Source organism: Schistocerca piceifrons, chromosome 1 (genome assembly GCF_021461385.2).
Source record: "Schistocerca piceifrons isolate TAMUIC-IGC-003096 chromosome 1, iqSchPice1.1, whole genome shotgun sequence".
In the NCBI taxonomy this organism is placed as follows: domain Eukaryota; kingdom Metazoa; phylum Arthropoda; class Insecta; order Orthoptera; family Acrididae; genus Schistocerca; species Schistocerca piceifrons.
In genome coordinates, this window is record NC_060138.1 from 652,879,066 (window position 1) to 652,894,293 (window position 15,228).

A 15,228-nucleotide genomic window follows, 5' to 3' on the forward strand; every position below is an offset into this window, starting at 1 on the left:
TGAACAGGTCAAACAACAGAGCGAAAAATTAGACAACAATTCCAGACAGCTTAGTGAACAGATTAGAGCCGTTGCCGCACAGTGTCATGATACTAAGGAACAGTTACGTGAGGAAATTGAGGCTTGTTCAAAGAAAAGTAGCGAAGAAATTAGATCGGTTGCTCAAGAATTAAGGGATATGCAAACAGCTACAACAGAAGCACTTAGAGAAGAAATTACTACAGTCGGTAAACAATGCTCTGAAAAAGCTACACAATTACGCGATGAGTTTAAACTAATGACAGCAGAACTTTCGCGCACATTGGATGCAAAGATAGACGCGAAATTCGACCAACAGAACACTCAGATTGACGAACCTTTTAATCACCACATACAAAACAGTGATACGCGTTTCCGCAAATTTATACAGGATCAAAATACAGTAAAACGACAAGTAATGGAAACAATCACAACACAGAGACAAGAAGACAAACGTAAATTGTTCGCGAAAGCAAAAACATACGTAGACAACAATATTGCTACAGTGTCCGACGAAATTAATACGATCAAACAGTTGAACATAGAATTACGTGATGAAATTTCTGATCTTAAATCAAAAACAGATACACACACAGCAGATATTCAGACAGTGACAGACAGATTCGACCAATTAGAACTAACACAGGATTCCGATGTCGTGAAAGCTGATGTTAAAAAATTGAACGAAACCATACGTAAATTACAAAAACAGATTAATGCTTCTGACAGTAAAAACGATGATCAGGTAAAAATACTGACTGAAAAATGTGATGAATTGGCCAGTCGTATTGATGTTATTGAAAGTAATAATGACAACAAATCAGACGATACTGCACCGATTTCGTTTAACCAAACACCTGAATACCAAAATTTACAGCAGACAATCAATGAGATCTATTCATCTAATAGTACATTACGTAGAAAGTTGTCAAGTTTACAGCAAGAAGTAACAGAGATGAAAAATATTTCAGTTAATAACACATCACAGCAGACTCCATTTTGCAAACATTTGTCAGACTCACGCAGCGCGTGTAATTTAGGTAATCTACAGAGAGTATGTGAGTTAGAGTCAGAACAGTCACAGTCAAACAGATTCCCATACAATCATGAACCTGTTCCATCATACAGAGACGATAATTTTGATCACAAACTTTTCTGTCGGTGAGAAAATTTAAAGTGTTTAAAAATGACAGAACACAGATTCACCCTCTGGATTGGATACAACAATTCAGCTTTACTTTTCCACCGACTTGGCCTGTAACACATAAACTTGAATTTATTTGCAGTTTTTTGGAAGGTGAACCAGCAACTCGTACGAGACCAATCGCGAGACAATGCTATTCGGTAGAAGAGTTTCAGAATGCTTTTCTGTCAGCGTACTGGTCGAAGACGACACAGTGCGGAATTAAAGATCAATTAATTAGTTTACCACATTATGAGAACTCCAATTTTTCCACTGTCACGCAATTTTTTGAGCACATGGTCCAACAAAACCAGTACTTAAGTGAACCTTATAGTGAATCTGCACTTATTCAACTATGTATCTCTAAATTACCACGGTCATTAAGAGTGTCACTTCTAACGGGTCAGCAAAAGGAAAACATTTCGGCATTCAGAGATCTGTTACAGCTTCTGGAAGTACAGCAATCGGATTATTCCTTTGTAAACAAAAATTTTTCACATAATAACCAAGGCCAACAAACTTACAGTAATTACAATCAGTCACGTAATTTCAATAGTAAAGGTAATAGACGCTTTAGGAATGACAACCAACAGAACTTTAATAACAGACAAAATTCTAATTATCAATATCGTCAAAATTTTCAGCAACAGGAACCACATTTTAGTAACAATAGACGTTTTCCACCAAAACAGCATGAAAGTCAGCCGGTTAGCATACCTAACCAACAATGTAATGCACAAGGTCAACCAGGCTTTGATGTTTCGCCGTGTGCACGTATAGTCTCAGCTCCAACAAATAGTAACGCACAGCAGCGAAGAAATAACTACGTATTGAAACACACTATTTCAATTCCTATCGCAAATGCGCCGTATAGAAGGGACTATCATGACAAACGTAAAAATAATGAGCACAATTTTCAGCATGTCGATCTTTTCAGCAGCAAGAACATCAGCAACAACATGTTATCATGAATGAACCAGACAATAGGTATCATCTATAGCGTAATACGTCAGGAAGAAATAACAGAACAGTTGAAATAGTGGATATGCCACAGCATCCTCCCGTAAATAACAGCACGTACGATAGAATTTGACCAGATACAGTACAGGTTGCATATTCCAGTAACGTAAAGCATGAAAGACATTATCACGACGTACGTAGACGACATTCTTATTGCAGAAGCTAACTGGTCTGAACACAATATGATTCTTGAACGACTGTTGCAAACTTTTCATGCACAAGGACTTACAGTTAATCTCAGTAAATCGCACTTTGGCAAAACTTCTATAAAATTTCTTGGGCGCGTAATTTCAGCAGACGGCATTGCGCCTGATCCGGAAAAACTTCAAGCTTTACGTGACATTACTGTTCCTACGACCAAGAAACAACTACGCAGTTTTTTAGGTTTAATTAACTTTTTTCGTAAATTTATTCATCACTCTGCTTTAGACACACCTAGATTATGCTAATTGACAGGTAAAAACACTATTTGGTCCTGGGATAAGCAAGCACATTCTGAATTTATGAACCTGAAACATGCTTTGTTGAATGCACCACTTTTATCGCACGCAGATCTTACCAAAAAATTTTCCATTACCACCGACAGCTCTAACACTGCTTTAGGCGTACATATTTTTTTAGGAAATTGAAGAAGATGGCTCAACAGTAATTAAAAACATCGCATTTGCAAGTCGCATTCTGTCACCTGCTGAAAGAAATTATTCTGTTACAGAACTGGAAACGTTATGTGCTGTTTGGGCTTTTTCGAGATTTAGGCACTTTCTTTATGGAAGACATACCACCGTCTACACAGACCACAGAGCGATACAATTTTTACTTTCAGCTAAATTCACTCACGACAGATTAAGCAGATGGAAACTTTGCTTACAGGAATTTAATTTCACAATTGTTCACATTCCCGGCACACAAAATATTATAGCAGACGCACTATCTCGTTCTCTCAGCAACAGTCAGCAAGAAATCGCAACCAGCTTCTGCAAAGCAAATTTCAGCGTTATGGACATTCAACAAGTTGCATTTGAAAATTTCATTTCGTCGTCATTACAGGACATAGCACAAGAGCAGAATAAAGACAACGTGTGGAAAGAAATTAAACACCCTTGGCAAGATAGGAATAATGTTACGATTAGAAACCATTACACTGTACGCAATGACATTCTATTTCGCCGCTCTCATCCTGACAGCAACAATTGGTTATTATGCACTCCTGACGAGCTTGTTAACAAATTAATCTGGTATACTCATCTAAGTTATGCACATTTCGGAGCTAGAAAATGTTTTCTTATACTGAGACAGAACTGTTATTTTGCCAACATGGAGAAACGTATACGACGAGTTTTAGCGTCATGTAAAATCTGCCAGAAAGCTAAATCAGACACAACTTCACATATTCCTCCATTATTTCCCATTGTACCTGTTGAATTAAGACATATGGGCGCTGTAGACATTTTTGGTCCAATTCCCAGAACTAACAGAGGTTTTTGCTACATCTTTGTAGCTGTTGAACTCACTTCAAAATTTGTTACCTTCACTCCGTTACGCAAAGTTACTGCTAAAATTGTTTCGAAAGCATTTGTAAAACATTTTCTATTTCATGTAGGACATGTGTTGAAAGTAATTTCCGATAATGGATCACAATTTCGATCTGCTATATGGACACGTATGTTACGAGCTAGAAACATTTCTCCGATATATATATCCAGGTACCATGCTTCTTCGAACCCTTGTGAACGATTAATGAAAGAAATTGGTAAACTGTGTAGAATATACTGCCACAAAAGACATATTGATTGGGACACACAAATATTCTCATTCCAAGATGTAATTAATTCCATACCAAATGAATCCACTATGCTATCTCCGTCTGTTATACTGAAAAATGTTGAACCACCTAACAAAATTACAGAATTAGTAAACTTTCCTACATCTCGTCGATTACGACACCACAAAATAATCGACATTGCGCTGAACAACATCAAACGTGCCGCAGAGCGCCGGAGAAGACAGCAAAAACAGGTTTTTACACGCCGTGACTTTCACATTGGACAGAAAATATTAGTACGTATACACTATTTATCCAACAAAATAAAAGGTAGGTGCAGTAAATTTGAACTTCTATACGCAGGTCCATATCGGATTCGCAGCATTCCTTACCCCAATGTTGTATACGTCGAAACTTTGAGAACCAGAAAATCCAAAGGCACTCACCACTGGTGAAGACACTTTATGATTTAACATGCTATAATGCCTTTTTGCTAGTTTTATGATCACTTATGCAATTATATTCACATGACTAATTACCAATGATTATCGTATTTTTTCTTGGCAAGTGCCCAGCAAGGTAAGGTTAGCAGGTCGCTCTTCTTGTCGTTACACATCAGACCGTGCATATTTTTCCAGATGAATTTACACATTTTATGACCATTTATGCAATTATATTTATGTGATTACTTACTGATGACTGTCGTATTTTTTCTTGGCAAGTGTCCGGCAAGGTAAGGTTAGCAGGTCGCTCTTCTTGTCGTTACACATCAGACCGTGCATATTTTTCCAGATGAATTTACACATTTTATGACCATTTATGCAATTATATTTATGTGATTACTTTCTGATGACTGTCGTATTTTTTCTTGGCAAGTGCTCGGTAAGGTAAGGTTAGCAGGTCGCTTTTCTTGTCGTTACACATTAGACAGTGCACATTTTCCAGATAAAATTACGTATGTTACGAATAATTATGCAATTCTATCTAGTGATATATTAATTTTATCAAATTTTTTCTCTATTAAAATCTTCAATTCTCGCCTCTATTAACTACACAACATACAAGCTGAACACAACGAACGTCACATTTTTTGTCTTTCTTAGGTATATACTATTCCTTCATGTTTTGTTTCTATGCACTATGAAATAGTTTAGATATAGCAAACACCAGTTGACTCTGACATTTTGCCTTATGATATCTCAACATCGTGACTACTTTACTGTTACATTGTGATACACTGAGTACATTTTTGCCTCTGAACACTATATAAGTTTTTCACATATTACGTTTTTTGTCATGTTATGATGTATGCTTAATTATGTTACCATAAACCAGTCATTATTTAGTGAGTATATGATGTAAATGCGAGATATTAATCAATTTCAGAAAGAAATGATGCGTGAAAGAAATAAATTAAACAAAATGGGAATTTCACCTTCGGAATGAACGAAAGAGAATGCAATACTTCGTGATCAAGAGTAAATGGATCAGAATTAACAAGCATTAACAAGAATATACTATACACATCGTAGAATAGCAGTCTTAACTAATTTGTTCTTTCAGAATACGAGGCGATTGATGCAGGCTGTCCGACAGAACTACACATCTTAGTTTTAGTGATGAAATATGATAGAAATAAGGAATAGTTGTATAATGAGTAATGAAGTGATTTTTTTGCAGATGATAATGAATGCTGATGAATAATGATGAAGAATATGCTACTATGGATAATGAAGTTTTTCTTTACAGGTGATGATAATAATGGAGTTATGATAATATAGATAATGAAGTGATGGATAATTAAGTTTTTTTCTTTACAGATGAGGATAATGTGGAAGTTATGTATTCATGCTATGTAGTTATTTAAGTATTTGTTGCAGTTCGGTTTGACAGCAGGTGTTATATTGCATAGTATAATGACTGAAGGTTTTGGAAAGGACAGCTATGGAACACATTTTTATACACGTTTCACTACCTGTTAATTCGAAGTTCACTACTTTTCAGCATAAAATGCGTTTCTTCTTTCAGTTTAATAATCCATTTTTGTATATTTTTGCAGGAGAAATTATTTATGAAATTAATGTGCTGTAAGCAGTTGTTCATTAAATCTATATCATTTATGAATGTGATTACATATACTCTACTTGTTTCATAACCTTGCTACAGCTGACTCATGACGAATGACGTTACACATTATCATTTACAGGAACAACCCAGAAGCAAAATTTTTTTTCTTTCCTTCTTGCTTTCCCCTATAATTACCCAAAGCAATGCATTGCTAACAAAAAATGTATTACCAATCCCAAATAATGATACCAGTTTAAGAGATTTCTGAGTAATACTGATTAGCTCTGAATAGTATGTCACTTGAATAATGAATGCATAAATACTATGCACATAATTTCATTACTGTATTGGGATGACCAATGATTAATTAATAATGCTTTGTAACTGGGAAATGAATGCTACTGATTACTGTATTGGGATGACCAATGATTAATTAATAATGCTTTGTAACTGGGAAGTGAATGCTACTGATTACTGTATTGGGATGACCAATGATTAATTAATAATGCTTTGTAACTGGGAAATGAATGCTACTGATTAATGTATTGAGATGACCAATGATTAATTAATAATGTTATTCTGTAATACTATGTTATTGACTACCTTCTGTTTTAAGTAATGACTTCTGATGATTTGTAATTAGGCAACGAATTTCAATGTTCTCTGTAAAACGGACGACTTCTGATGATTTGTAATTAGGCAATGAATTTCAATGTTTTCTGTAAAACGAGTGACTCCTGATGATTTGTAATTAGGCAACGAATTTCAATGTTCTCTGCAAAACGAATGACTACTGATGATTTGTAATTAGGCAATGAATGCCAATGTTCTCTGTAAAACAATAATGAACATTTTTCTGTAATACTACATACATGGTACAGAAATGTTCAATAACTGGACTATGAATGCCGCAAACTACTAATGTAATTCCCAATGAAGACTAGTATGTGACTTAATGTCCTTCTCCTTCTGACCTAGCTACCCTGAATTACTGCAATATCCATTTGTCCTGTATAGCCTCTTGATCATGGAGCACTATATTTGGTTTTTGCACTAATTCTACGTTGGTGTGCCTTGTAAGAGCGTGGTGTTGACACGACATGCTGTCCACCACCGTGAGCGATGGAGACGTTATTATGGCCCCACTGTTTGGTGTACCTGATGTACTGCCAAAATGATAACATGGAATATTACTACGACATTTCAGTGTCTTGGGTACGCTGATAAATACTTCTGGGAAAAGAACTTCACATTGTCTCACTTGGTGTTGTACTTCTGTGGAAAGATATGGACTTTCAGTGCAGCTGCGTGCAACCTAAAGTGCTACAACCATGATGCAATCCTTCCCTTTCCTATCCTAATTCTTGTAACATAGTGAAAATCATTTTTTTGCTAACATCATTTGTATTCATGGCCTATACATTTTTTTCGATATATTTTGAACTACAGTGCGTGTGCACTTTTATCATTTTTCTAACATGATTACTACTCATTGTATGTACATTTTGATTTGCTGATATGTTCTGAACTGCGGTGCATGCGCACTAATGTCACTTGTCAACATGATTTTTTGCCATTATGTTTATTTGTTGTGAAAATGCTAAAGAGTTTTTCAGTGCGTGTGCACTTATGTCATTTGTTAGTATGTTTTGTACTCATTGTATATACACTCCTGGAAATTGAAATAAGAACACCGTGAATTCATTGTCCCAGGAAGGGGAAACTTTATTGACACATTCCTGGGGTCAGATACATCACATGATCACACTGACAGAACCACAGGCACATAGACACAGGCAACAGAGCATGCACAATGTCGGCACTAGTACAGTGTATATCCACCTTTCGCAGCAATGCAGGCTGCTATTCTCCCATGGAGACGATCGTAGAGATGCTGGATGTAGTCCTGTGGAACGGCTTGCCATGCCATTTCCACCTGGCGCCTCAGTTGGACCAGCGTTCGTGCTGGACGTGCAGACCACGTGAGACGACGCTTCATCCAGTCCCAAACATGCTCAATGGGGGACAGATTCGGCGATCTTGCTGGCCAGGGTAGTTGACTTACACCTTCTAGAGCACGTTGGGTGGCACGGGATACATGCGGACGTGCATGGTCCTGTTGGAACAGCAAGTTCCCTTGCCGGTCTAGGAATGGTAGAACGATGGGTTCGATGACGGTTTGGATGTACCGTGCACTATTCAGTGTCCCCTCGACGATCACCAGTGGTGTACGGCCAGTGTAGGAGATCGCTCCCCACACCATGATGCCGGGTGTTGGCCCTGTGTGCCTCGGTCGTATGCAGTCCTGATTGTGGCGCTCACCTGCACGGCGCCAAACACGCATACGACCATCATTGGCACCAAGGCAGAAGCGACTCTCATCGCTGAAGACGACACGTCTCCATTCGTCCCTCCATTCACGCCTGTCGCGACACCACTGGAGGCGGGCTGCACGATGTTGGGGCGTGAGCGGAAGACGGCCTAACGGTGTGCGGTACCGTAGCCCAGCTTCATGGAGATGGTTGCGAATGGTCCTCGCCGATACCCCAGGAGCAACAGTGTCCCTAATTTGCTGGGAAGTGGCGGTGCGGTCCCCTACGGCACTGCGTAGGATCCTACGGTCTTGGCGTGCATCCGTGCGTCGCTGCGGTCCGGTCCCAGGTCGACGGGCACTTGCACCTTCCGCCGACCACTGGCGACAACATCGATGTACTGTGGAGACCTCACGCCCCACGTGTTGAGCAATTCGGCGGTACGTCCACCCGGCCTCCCGCATGCCCACTATACGCCCTCGCTCAAAGTCCGTCAACTGCACATACGGTTCACGTCCACGCTGTCGCGGCATGCTACCAGTGTGAAAGACTGCGATGGAGCTCCGTATGCCACGGCAAACTGGCTGACACTGACGGCGGCGGTGCACAAATGCTGCGCAGCTAGCGCCATTCGACGGCCTACACCGCGGTTCCTGGTGTGTCCGCTGTGCCGTGCGTGTGATCATTGCTTGTACAGCCCTCTCGCAGTGTCCGGAGCAAGTATGGTGGGTCTGACACACCGGTGTCAATGTGTTCTTTTTTCCATTTCCAGGAGTGTACATTTTGTTATTGCCTAATATGTTTTGTACTCGGTGCATGTGCACCACATTTACTTCATGTTCTACATCTGAATATTCTGTGATTGTAAAGTTAATTAGTCAAGAAAAAATTTGTTGCTCATGGCAAGTCCAAATGACTCACCATCGCTGCCAAATTTTTGCCCCCCCCCCCAGTGGAGGGTTATGAAACGCCTATGTATTCAGTACCAGCGATGGCGAGGCATGACAGAATCTCTGACCAGAGAGTTGGTTATCGTTGCTAGTCTGCGCTTGACTGCGCGAGAGTTCAGTTGCGAGTTGTCAGTTGCGAGTTGGACTCAGTCGGAAGTTGTGTGTGAGGAGTCGGCCGGCGTCGACATGGGTCTCTGGTCACGATTCAGGACGAGTTATATTGTTAAATAAGGTAATGAAGCAGCATTGCGCACATCTGATAATGTAATGTATGTTAATTGTAATTAATTTGTTCAAGAAGTGCCCCAATAATAAGTTTTAAAAAAAAGAATCATTCCAATTGAAACAATATTTCCTATGCTTTTCCTCCCAGAATCAATTTATCAGATTAATTATTGCACTGGGCCTAAGGTCAGCGCAGCTGCCCTTATAAAATTTATCAGGTTCACCTTAACGTTAATTTTGTGGGGACTTAACATTTTTGCACATTTTTATTATCATTGAGTTTTATTACTGTGGGAAGCTAACATTTGGCACTACTTGCAATTCTATTCAATTCTTTTCACTTTCTTATTTTCACGGGGAGGTTACAACGCTTCAAGTATTTGGATTTCATACTTCTCTGACATTTTGAGGACCAAACGTGCAATTCTACCTGAAGTTCCCTCTAATACTGCTGCCTTACCTATATGATTTTGTTTACAAGAAATCTGATTCGGCTTAGTTTCCCGTTTGGTTTACCACAGCAATAGAAGACATTTCCTTAATGACGTCATGATAGTCTAGGCCCCGTTTTGTTGCCCTTCATGACGAGCCAGTATGGGCTCGCACTTCAGCAAGATAACGCCCGCAATCACACGGTGAGAGTTTGTGCTCTTTGTCTTTGTGCTTGTAGCAAGGTCGACAGATATCTCCCCAATCCAGAATGTCTTGAGCATTATGGAGACGGTCCTCCAACCAGCTTTGATCTTGACGATCTAAGCGCCAATTGGGCAGAATTTGGTACTACATACCTCAGGAGGACGTCCAACAACTCTGTCATATTAATGCCAAGCCCAATAATAGCGTGCATAAAGGTCAGTGATGCACCAACGCATTACTGACTAGACGACTTTCTGAAGCCCTTTCTGTTGAATACATCATACAATTTTCCTGCAGGCCGCTGGGACCGAGCGGTTCTAGGCGCTTCAGTCCGGAACCACGCGGCTGCTACTGTCGCAGGTTCGAATGCTGGATGTGTGTGATGTCCTCAGGTTAGTTAGGTTTACGTAGTTGTAAGTCTAGGGGACTCATGGCCTCAGATGTTAAGTCCCATAGTGCTTAAAGGCATTTGAACCATTTGAACAATTTTTCTGAAATTGTAATCATATATATCGATTTCCGTCCCATTCGGATAATTCCTTAGTGATACGTCGTTTTATTTTTGTCTTAGGGTGTACTGGGGGAAAACTTACCAAAATATCGGACAAGTTATGCTACCTATGCTAAGGTGCCTAGGGCGATTTAACTGTTTTTTTAAGAAATGTTGAAAATAATTCGAGAAGATCTAGGGGCGTGCTTAGCTGTATATAGGCCAATTGCCGGCTGATCACCAGAGTTAAGCACCCGTAGGCGTGGTCAGTACTCGTATGGGTACCGTGCGAATACGCCACGCACTTTTGACAAATTTTCCTTTGCCCTTATGGCAGAATGGACAGGAGGCGTGGTGGCGTAAAGTCCCAGCTCATCAGTCTTTGTGCTAGTGTCCTTGATTGAGCTCCAAACCTCTCCGCACTGTTTCGTGAAGTGAGAGTATGTGACACTGTTCACGGTTATCCGTTTGTCGGATGGAGACGCTAAGCTCGACGGCGCCCTTTGAGTTCCTCGACAGAAGTAGGCTACATGCTGGCACCGGGTTTCGCCCTCTCCCTTCTGTCATCGTCTTCAGCACTACACACACACACACACACACACACACACACACACACACACACACACACACACACACACGCACGCACAATTACAGCTACATGCACTCAAACACGCAGCTCTCATACTTGGCAAGGCAAAGGCGCCTATGGGCGCGAAGGATGAGAAAAACCTTTCCAATTATCGGGTAAACCTTCCCTTCGGGGTCTCCCAGCCATTAATGCCAGATGATTGGACTTTAATTCAGAAACATGGAAGACACTTTTTTTCTAGCGTGACTAATTTGCCTAGAGAGGTTTCAGATTTTGCTAACGCAAATATTTTTTCAAACGAATGAAGTTACATCTTTGAAAGATTTTGCATCGTTCATAGGAAAGAGTATACTACACAGTTGTTTCCGATTTCTTTTTCTGTTCCACACTCGAATGAATTGCGCGACAAATGTGTGTTTGTCAGCCACCGTACCATGCGTATTGTCTTTGTTACTCAAGATTTCTGACGAAGTGGAATCACTTAAATGTCAGTATAAAAAAAGTCTTCTTTACAGAGATTAATACATATGTTCCGTGAGCATCTGCACAATATTGTCTTCCTGAGAGCTGAACATCTCAACTGTCGCATAACGTTGAATTCTTTAGATCTCGTCCTTGAAACTGATCTGGTGAGGAGTACTTGAGCGGTATTCCAGAGTAGATCGATTAAGAGTATTTTTATTTACCTCGTATGTAGATGCACAACACATTCCTAGAATTATGTCAATGAAACCAAAGTTGTCCTTCAGTCCTTCCTACTATAGATTATTATATTAATGTAGATTTCCTAACAAAGACAGATTGACTCGGCACAAATCCTTGAAATGTTTGTTCAGGCATTTGATCATACATCTACTGCCTTGAAAATGTATTGACTCACATGAGATCAATTTCGGATACTTAAATCCCATCGCAAGGCACGTTTTTGGGGCCGCCAATTACCGTATTCAAAGGGGCAATCAGTATCACAAATGAATAAAGTTCGTAAGACCATGACCACCACCATTCAACAAACCGTCTATCATGATATGTATTGGCAGCTGCAAATATGGACAGCCATCAGCTTAATAGTGGAATGGCGACAATCAAAATTTGTGCCGGATCGGGACTCGAACGCGGCTTTCCAACTTACCCTTACCATCCAGGCACACTTCATGGCCTGACCAAAATTACCATACGTCGCAAACCATTTGTCTATAACACACAGACACCGCTATATCTTATCGTAACCGTCCATCAAGTCAACTGAATGTCTAGGAGTCGGCTAATTTGTCATGTCACTTCCAGGGACTAAAACCGAAACCCTTAGAGCAATGTACCTGACCATTGCTGTATTCTCACGCTGTACTTGAAAACTACTTGAAGCTCACCCTAGACTCGAAGGGTCTCTCACACTATTCCTCATTGAAGAGAAGCAGCCACTCGTGTACACCTCTTTATACATTCTGTTCGTATTTTGACTATGTTGTTCAAAATCATTTCCCATCACGTATAAATGCATAGTAACTTCTCCTAAGTTCGTTCTTGTAAGCTCTTGAATAAGAAAAAAAGCGTAATTGTGTTAATGAGAACGCGTATGTCATCTGCTGCCGACTGTTGGAAACTGAATATGAGTCTGAAGCTAACCCAATAAAACGGCAGCAAATAAAATTAGTATTCCATCAATTTAAAAAGCGGACTGTGAAGAACAATATGTGAAATAGATGTGAATGGTATTAAATAAAGTACTTCGCTACTTAAAATCGTACCAGGCTGCCACTGATAAGGTTTATTAAATCCAAATCGAACGCTACGGAATATTTTCATGTGTGTCTCATATGTTTATACCAAACATTAGAGCCAAGATTCACCTACTAGCTAGTTTAAGTACCAGTTTCTGTGAAAGTGAAGGATTCGCTTCCAGACGGAAGCTATCACCGTAATGATAACTGATTTGCTGACTGCACTTTAAACCACCGCGGCTGACATGCGTAATTAAAGAATTTTAAGTAGTCTACTGCAGTGTCAGCGAATGTTGCAGACGGAATTGCTTCTGCGTTATTACTACTCTGTTAAGGCTTCCATATCCAAGAGCGTAAATGAGAGTGTTAGCGCAGCGTTGCGTTCTGGAGGGAAGTCAGTCTTAACACCCAGACACGACTTGTGTTCGCCATATCACTGCTTGTAGTTTGATGTTTACACACAGGTGATAATATTCCCTGCAGATCATAGTCAGTCGTTCTCCGGCTTCCATCTGCCAGTATACCTCTCTTCGCGTCACATACACACTTTTCTTCATACAGCACTATATTAGTGAAAAAACACTTCCTCTTAAAATACATGTGTGTCTACAAATCACGGTTGAGTTAAATATTTTATTTTTGACCTTGTTTCTGTGTTTCGTTTTCTCTTTTGTTTGTTATGTTTTGCCTGTTTTAATAATATGTTGTTCCACGCTAATTTCATATGTTTTGCGGCAACTTCAACAGAATAAGACCATGTGCTATGTAAATGGGTTTACACTGGCGCAGACCTTCTCGTGTTGTAATATTCATACACTTGCTCCATGGTATCACGATTGGACCGTCGGGGTCAGCATATTCTCTAAGGATTTCAGCATAATAACAGAATTTTGGCAGAGGAAAAAGTTCACGTTATCTGTACCGTTGCCTATGTTTTACGCTGTTCTCCTAACAAACAGCAGTAATCTGCGCTATTATGTAGTCTCTTCGAATCAGTCTCAGAGCGAGACATGTACAATATGGACATCTTATTTATTATCTTAATAATAATCCTCCCACGGCCTGGTTCCTTTTTCTTCCACACATATCAAACACAGGAACAGAAAAGAAAGGAAAGTAAATCTTATCTTGAGGTCTGACTGGAATAAATTCGTACTCAGAGAAAATGGTTTGAGCAGCTGTTCTCCCGTTAGGCGAATCGCAAGCAGCAATGTTTTGCAGTTGCTGTAACTATATGCGTGGAATAAATAACAAAAAATACTCTTCTATAGTGTTTCTTTTTCTTCATTTACATCCGCTGATATATAAATACATTACATTTCAGTTTGCCGGATTTACGGAGAATATTCGCACAACTGCTGATGACGTCAGTAAGGAAAAAGCGACTATATTTCAGTGATATCATTATAGCTAGTGAGATCAACGTTGTCAAATATTAGGTTGCTGCATACACTGATGAGCCAAAACATTATGACCACCTGCTTAATAGATTCAAATGGTTCAAATGGCTCTGAGCAGTATGGGACTTAACATCTGGGGTCATCAGTCCCCTAGAACTTAGAACTACTTAAACCTAACTAACCTAAGGACGTCATACACATCCATGCCCGAGGCAGGATTCGAACCTGCGACCGTAGCGGTCGCGCGGTTCCAGACTGTAGCGCCTAGAACCGCTTGGCCACCCCGGCTGGCAGCTTAATAGATTGTTCGTCCATCTTTGGAACGAGATACATCACTGATTTTGCGTATCGGGGATCCGACAGCTTGTTGGCAGGTTTGTGGAGCTATTTGGCATTATATGTCTACGCACAGGTCATGTAATTCGCGTAAATAACGGTCCGCTGATTTGCATTCGCGGTGATGGCGCCCGATACCGATTCAGATGGGTGCCACAGAATTTACATCAGGCGAATTTGGTCGCCGAGAAATCAATGTGAGTTCACTATAATGCTCCTCAAACAACTGTACCAGCGTTCTGGGTCGGTGACAGGACAGTTATATTGCTGAAAGGTAACATCGCCGTCGGGAGTGACTTAAGCATAAAGGGCTGCAGCTGGTTCGCAGCTGTCATCGTCTCTTCTATTACTACGACAGGTCCCATGCAAGCGCCACAGAAACTCTTCCAAAGCATAATACTGCTCCCACCAGCCTGCGTCCGTAGCGCGCTGCACGTTTCGAGGTGCCGTTCACCTCGATGACGGCGTTTGTGGAGACCACTATCGACTTGGTGTATAGGTAATGTGATTCACCCGAAG

At 40.3% G+C, this 15,228-nt stretch overlaps 1 protein-coding gene across 2 annotated transcripts in view; it reads right to left on the reverse strand.

Annotated features, from left to right (window-relative positions):
- LOC124805279 (leucine-rich repeat protein soc-2 homolog) overlaps positions 1–15,228 on the reverse strand; it is a 107,595-nt gene that overhangs the window by 37,235 nt on the left and 55,132 nt on the right. The window lies entirely within an intron of this gene.